Consider the following 5,978-nt stretch of genomic DNA (forward strand, 5'->3'; position numbering starts at 1 on the left):
GGTATAAGAGGTATTGAGTTTCTGGTTCGCGTAGTGCTCCAGTTTGTTACATAGATTTGCACAAAAATATTATACCCATGTTTACCCACTTTTAATTGGTACAGGGTATAAAAAGATATTTTCTACAAAAGTGTTAAACTAGACCGGACCCCAAATAGTCGAATCTCAAATTTTCCCATTTTAGAAAGGCATAAATTGATATTCGACTATTTATGCAGTCCCACAACGACAACGAAAACTGTACAAATATTTGAAATGTCATTTGAAGTGAGGAAAAAAAGAAACAACAGCCACGAAACTGAATAACGCTGGGCTGCTTGGAAATGAGGGGACTGTAGCTAAGCGGGGACTGTGGCTAGGGTTGAAGCTACAGATGGAGAAAAATGGCTGGCGTTGTTATTGAAATAAATTATTATAAATAAATACGCAAGCCGAATTTATGAAGTCGTTGTTATGATGGCATGTTGTTTTCTGTGCTTTGTCCGACCATCCAGCTGTCCGCCCAAGAGTGGGCCCGGTAAAGACCTCGCCCAGAGCTGTGTCATTATTTTTGTTTGTGCGCCAAAACGGCAAAAGTGCGCCCAGAAACAAGTGCCATTAAAACAAACAGCTTATTATACCAATGACATTTGCGAGGGCACATCCATCGATATACTATGTAGGCCTGTCTCTACAAATGCCGGAGACCAAGGATATGGTTGTGGATGTAAATGGGACAGGGCGCCAATGACTACCATTGATAACTGAAGAGGTTGCTGGCCAGGCTGAACGACGTCTGGCAAGTGGAGTCGAAGGCTGCCAGAGTTGGCGGATGGATGCCAAGACTTTTGAATTTGTTTATTTTTATTTTGTCAATGGCATGTTCTCGATTCAATGTCTTCTGTCCGATGGTGTGCGCTCGTTTGTCTGCCTGTTTATTTGTTTGTCTCTGGCATGGTCTCCTCGGTCCGCTTGTAAACATTCCGCTGCGAATTGAATTCATTTCAATTTATTTACTGCACACATAGCTGCAAAGGGGAGCCGGCAGTTTTGTTTGAATGATGAAGCCAATAACAACATGGAGGTACGTTTTATGACAGCCACATCCACAAACACCCTCCGACCAGCCCAGTGAAGGTTCAATTAGAAAGCGGAATCGTTTTCTTGGCATTCCATGCTGAAATTCTCAGCAATAGGTTTCCATGCTTTTTATACCCTGAAAAAGGGTATTATGTATTTGTGCAAATGTATGTAACAGGCAGAAGGAAGCATCTCCGACCGCATAAAGTATATATATACTTTATCAGCATCAATAGCCGAGTCGATCTAGCCATGTCTGTCTGTCCGTCCGTCCGTCCGCCCGTATGTTTGAACGCAAGGATCTCAGAACTTATAAGAGCTACAGAGCTGAAATTGGCTGTAGGTCCTCCTAGTGCCCGCGCAGATCGAGTTTGTTTCCGATATTAGATAACCTGCCCCGTTTCCAAAAATCGATATCGAAATCCTATGTTTTGATCAATTTTGGGAAATAATAAGAGCTAGAGTCACCATACTTGACATGTAGCTCCTAGAGTAGTATATATATATCAAGTATCACCACCTCCCCGCTACTACATCACAGCTATAAATCAAGTAAACAAGCTAATTTACCACCAATATAAACCACAATTTAAATGCAACTGTCATTTTGAAAATACACGAATATTTTTTAGTACAATAAGATCTACTGCTGAAAATTTCATCAAGATAATCGGTTAAGAAACAAAAAAGAAAATGTATTTTGGCTGCCCAAGAATTTCTGTATACTTGCACACACACACACTCATGCGCGTCCGCTTTGAATTCTATAAACAGCATTGCAATTGCGATTGTATTGTTTTCTGTGCTGCTATTTTAATTCGTTTTTTTTTCCCCGATAAGACTCAGTAATTGGTGAGGCTGTTGAGTAGAGGCGGCGGCAAGTAATGAGGTTAGTTGCGAGTTCGAACCCAGCCTAGGAAACTTTTATTTTTAACTTATCTTTATTATTACTAAAGCAAACGAGCGCGTAGCTCGAGCTGCACTTGGTGTTGGAATAAGAGGGTTCAGGGTATCCCCTAGTCGGGAGCTTCCGACTAGAACCTCTTGCTTGTTTAATTTTTTTTTTGCAATTTATGCAAACACACATTCGATTGACATGAAAACCAACCAAAAGCAGGAGAACAGGCCTATGTAGACCGATTAATTATGACCTGACTATCAGCCCGTTTGTCCTTTCAGCTCATTTATCTGGCACACTTACTTGAATAATTTGGTCGGTTTCTTCTTTAGCGGGCGTTTGTTTTATTGCAGATTCAAATAGTTTTGAACTTTCTGTTGGCTTAACGTGCACTGAAATTCATCTCTAAGGGTTTTTGATGTTCAGCACAAAACTAGAAACTCATAAGAAAGTTTACGATACGGGTGCCCAGACAAATACTCACACATGCAAATACACAGAGACAAATTCATGTATCCTAGTCACTCGACATAAGATAAGAGCCCAGAAGACATCAATTAAAGTGCTCTAAAGTGTTTCTCCCACCCGAAAGTTTTCCAACCCAATCGTTTTGTATATTCAGGAAAGTCACTGACAATTAAAGCAGTAATTAGAAAGTCCACGCTTTTTCTTTAGTGAGTGTAGGTGTTTTTAGTGAAAAGTTTGCTCTGCATTCCTTATTTATGTGATTAGTGATAATGATGATCAGGTCAATATCTAATGTTAACTCTTTCATAATTTCTTTCTAAGATTCACATTAAATTCTCTTCACACAAACAATAACCAAACTTTAAAAAATTAAACTTTTGTTTTCTTCTCGCTTTACTACCATTTCTTCCAGTGGAGTCTACGTTCTTTTCTGCCTTTTCCGTTTGATTTTTTTGCTGGTATTTCGCTATGGTTTCTTGGCAACCGGAATGGCTCTGCCCAATAACGCGAAACGCAGCGAAATTTCGTTTGGCTCCAGCAGCGCGGACAGCGATCTTGGTTTTTACGACAGCTTCTCCTCGTCGCCGCCTTAAACGCCACGGCTACAAAACTTGAAATGCAACCAGCGCGAAATTGCAAGAGGGGCAGGAGCTGTAGCTAGGGCAAGGCAAGAGGCGCCAGTTGGCTAAGCGCATATAAAAAAGTTTAGTTTAATTAAGGTGGGGTCCGAATGAAATCATTTTCAGCTGCATCAAACGCTATACAACACCGTGAAACATGCCAAATGATAAAAAAAATTAACAAAAAGGAACCGAGCACTATTTACGTAAGCGGAAGACACTCATTTTCATAGAAATCAAAAAATTGTAATTAAAGATTTTTTTTGAAAATTGAAAATTTTGGTCCAAATTTAGTCACTATCTGCGTCAGTCTATCAGCTTGGTAAAATTCTTTTTCTTGTTCAAATTTTTGAAAAGTATAATTATGACGTCAACCGAATACGCTGTTGCACAGTGCAAGCTAAAATTTACACGACAAAAAAATCGAATGCAAAGATAGGGAGGTAATAAAAGAAAGTAAGGAGGGAGGGGGTAGGTGACTTAAGAACGTGGCATTGTCGTGACTCGGTGACTTATTACTTTTCGTGCTGCTCTTGTTCACCCACCTCCCAGCGCTGTCAACCACCAACTGCCAACTGGCAAATGAAGTCGTAAAAAGATTGGCCAAAAGTTTTTGTGTGCTGCGCACAGAAGTACATGCATATAAAAATGGCGAAGTTGGGATTAGTTTCATCAAGGATAAGCCAAATGCTGGACACGCTGGCTGACTTCGTACATAAACGAGGCGAGGTTTGCCGGACTGCTGCAGGACTACAAGACTAGCTGACAGGATTTTGATCTCGGTTGGCTGGCTTTTTCGCAATTTCAGACAAAAACTTTTTATGCAGTTGCCTGTTGGTTCTACTCCAGCTGAGTGGCATACACGAATACTTTTACGTATATATATGTATGTGTGTTATCGAGTAGATATATATACATATGTATATACAGGGCAAACTTTTTTTGAAACCATTTTACTTGTTACACGTAGTCACAAGCAATCATATACGTATGTATGTCCGTATGTGCTTATTTTTGAGTATATTCCTCATCCTTACATACATGTGTGTATCTGTATAACCTTTATGGGTGCACGACGTCGGGAAAAATTACATCTAAGCACGTATGCAGGATCTGCATAATTTATGTTGGCAGGTGGGCAGACCAAACCATCTTCCCAACAGCAAAGTGAGCATTGGCCTTTTGCTGCCAAGGATTACCCTAGAAAATTAGGTTTCCAGTTTCATGGACGCGGACGCAGTAGCTCGTATAAAAACGGCACGACCTGGCCGCCATCTTCTTAACTCTGAAACTGAGGTGTACAGACGGCGTAGAGTGATGGGATGGATGAGTGAGAGCTGCGGGGCTGCATGCTCAAACAAATTTATATATTTTTGTGCTCGTTTTATGACTAATATCTCGGAATATCTCAGGGCATGGTAAACGGCAGCGACGTTCGACAGCTACACTATCAATCCCCGCCACCCCGCCAGCCCTCTTAGGCCCGGCCACCATGCGACAACGACATCCCACACAGTCGCATATTTTGCAGCGCTGTGAAAAATAAAACACAAATATTAACTCGGGCAAAAACAAGTATAAAAATTTGTTTTTCCAACATTTGCCAACGACCAGAAAGACACGATGGCGTTGATGGCGTTGGCGTTGGCAATGGCGTGAGGTGGCGCTTTTGGACGTGGCTGCCACTAGGCAGCATAAGCAACAGCAGTTGCCAAGTACTTGAGCCCCTCCTACTAGCATCCCCTCTCAACCCCCCTATGGGATATGTTATTGTCGTTATTTTCGTCTCAAAGTGCACATAGCTACCCTCCCATCTCGTTCGATTCTTAACACCACAAATCCTTGCCTTTTTTCTGCGATAATCCTGCTAACTATACTATTTTTTGGATCATTCGGTCTCCCAAGCGACGATAATATTACTTTTTAGTGTATTATATTTTAAATAATTGGTAAAAAGCGTACATTCGGTCTGCATAAGGTTTGTAATTCTTGGTACATCAATATTCGATAAACAGATCGCCGAAGGCGTCAGAGAAACACTTGCGTTATTTGTATGTTTTTGGTCAAGTCAACTCGAAGGCACAAAGTGCCCCACCAGTTGTATTTCGCCTCCCCGTGTAGCAAGCCACAAGGTCTAACCGAACACCTTAATCTTGCAGACGAGCTCAAAAGGAGAAGTTAAAGAAACAAGTTTTTCATTGTTTAACGTTAGACAAAATAATGGAGTAGCTGCGACTATGAACAGAGAACTAAAGCTGTTAATTTGGTACCTCGAGATTAGAATATGCACCCCTAGCTAGCCCAAGTAAGGTGGGTTCCGTTTAATATGAAATATGGGAAGAGCCTTGCTTGGCGTGAAGTTACGCTTTAACCGAGTTCTGTATCCTCTTGGCAGCAGAAGTTAATGATGGGCCGGGCCATTTAATTGTTTCCGGAAAGATGTTGTACAATTTTTGTTGCTAGGTTTTCCCATGGCACGCGCAATTCAAGTTTATTTCAAATCATTGATATCTTGCTCTGATTCCTGAAATCGATAACACAAATACCAAACTTCTTCGTATAGTATACACTGATCTAGAGTACTTAACTTTTGGTTAGCTTCCTCTTTCCGCTGTTTCTCCAAAACTATAAAAAGTAATTATTTTGAGGCATGCCTAGGCATGACATTTGAATCCTACATTTATGCCCGAAAATTTATAAAATGAAGGGACAATAAGCATCGAAATATTTCAATCAAGCATTTCCAACAGGGGCTGAGGGAAGACGAAGAAGTTAGGCACAATGGGAGGTTATACGCTAAGTTTAAGTTAATTTAAAATTAGACCTTAAGTTAGTCAAATGGTACCTGTTCGGAAGTCAGGTACAGACAGTGCTAAAATGTTATAAACACGTTCTTTTAAAAATTATGATATTTTTTCTTCTTAAAAGTAATA

The 5,978-nt window shown here is 40.6% G+C and overlaps 1 long non-coding RNA gene across 1 annotated transcript; it reads left to right on the forward strand.

Moving 5' to 3' along the window:
- Window positions 1-3,270: 3,270 nt before the first annotated feature.
- Window positions 3,271-4,085, forward strand: LOC135439609 (uncharacterized). The gene is made up of 2 exons (XR_010438122.1): window positions 3,271-3,516; window positions 3,598-4,085. It is a non-coding gene; the product is annotated as an uncharacterized LOC135439609 (long non-coding RNA).
- The last annotated feature ends 1,893 nt before the right edge of the window (window positions 4,086-5,978 follow it).

Source organism: Drosophila montana, unplaced genomic scaffold (assembly GCF_035044405.1).
Source record: "Drosophila montana isolate Dmon_TW-CO22-7 unplaced genomic scaffold, ASM3504440v1 contig_599_1, whole genome shotgun sequence".
Classification (NCBI taxonomy): Eukaryota; Metazoa; Arthropoda; class Insecta; order Diptera; family Drosophilidae; genus Drosophila; species Drosophila montana.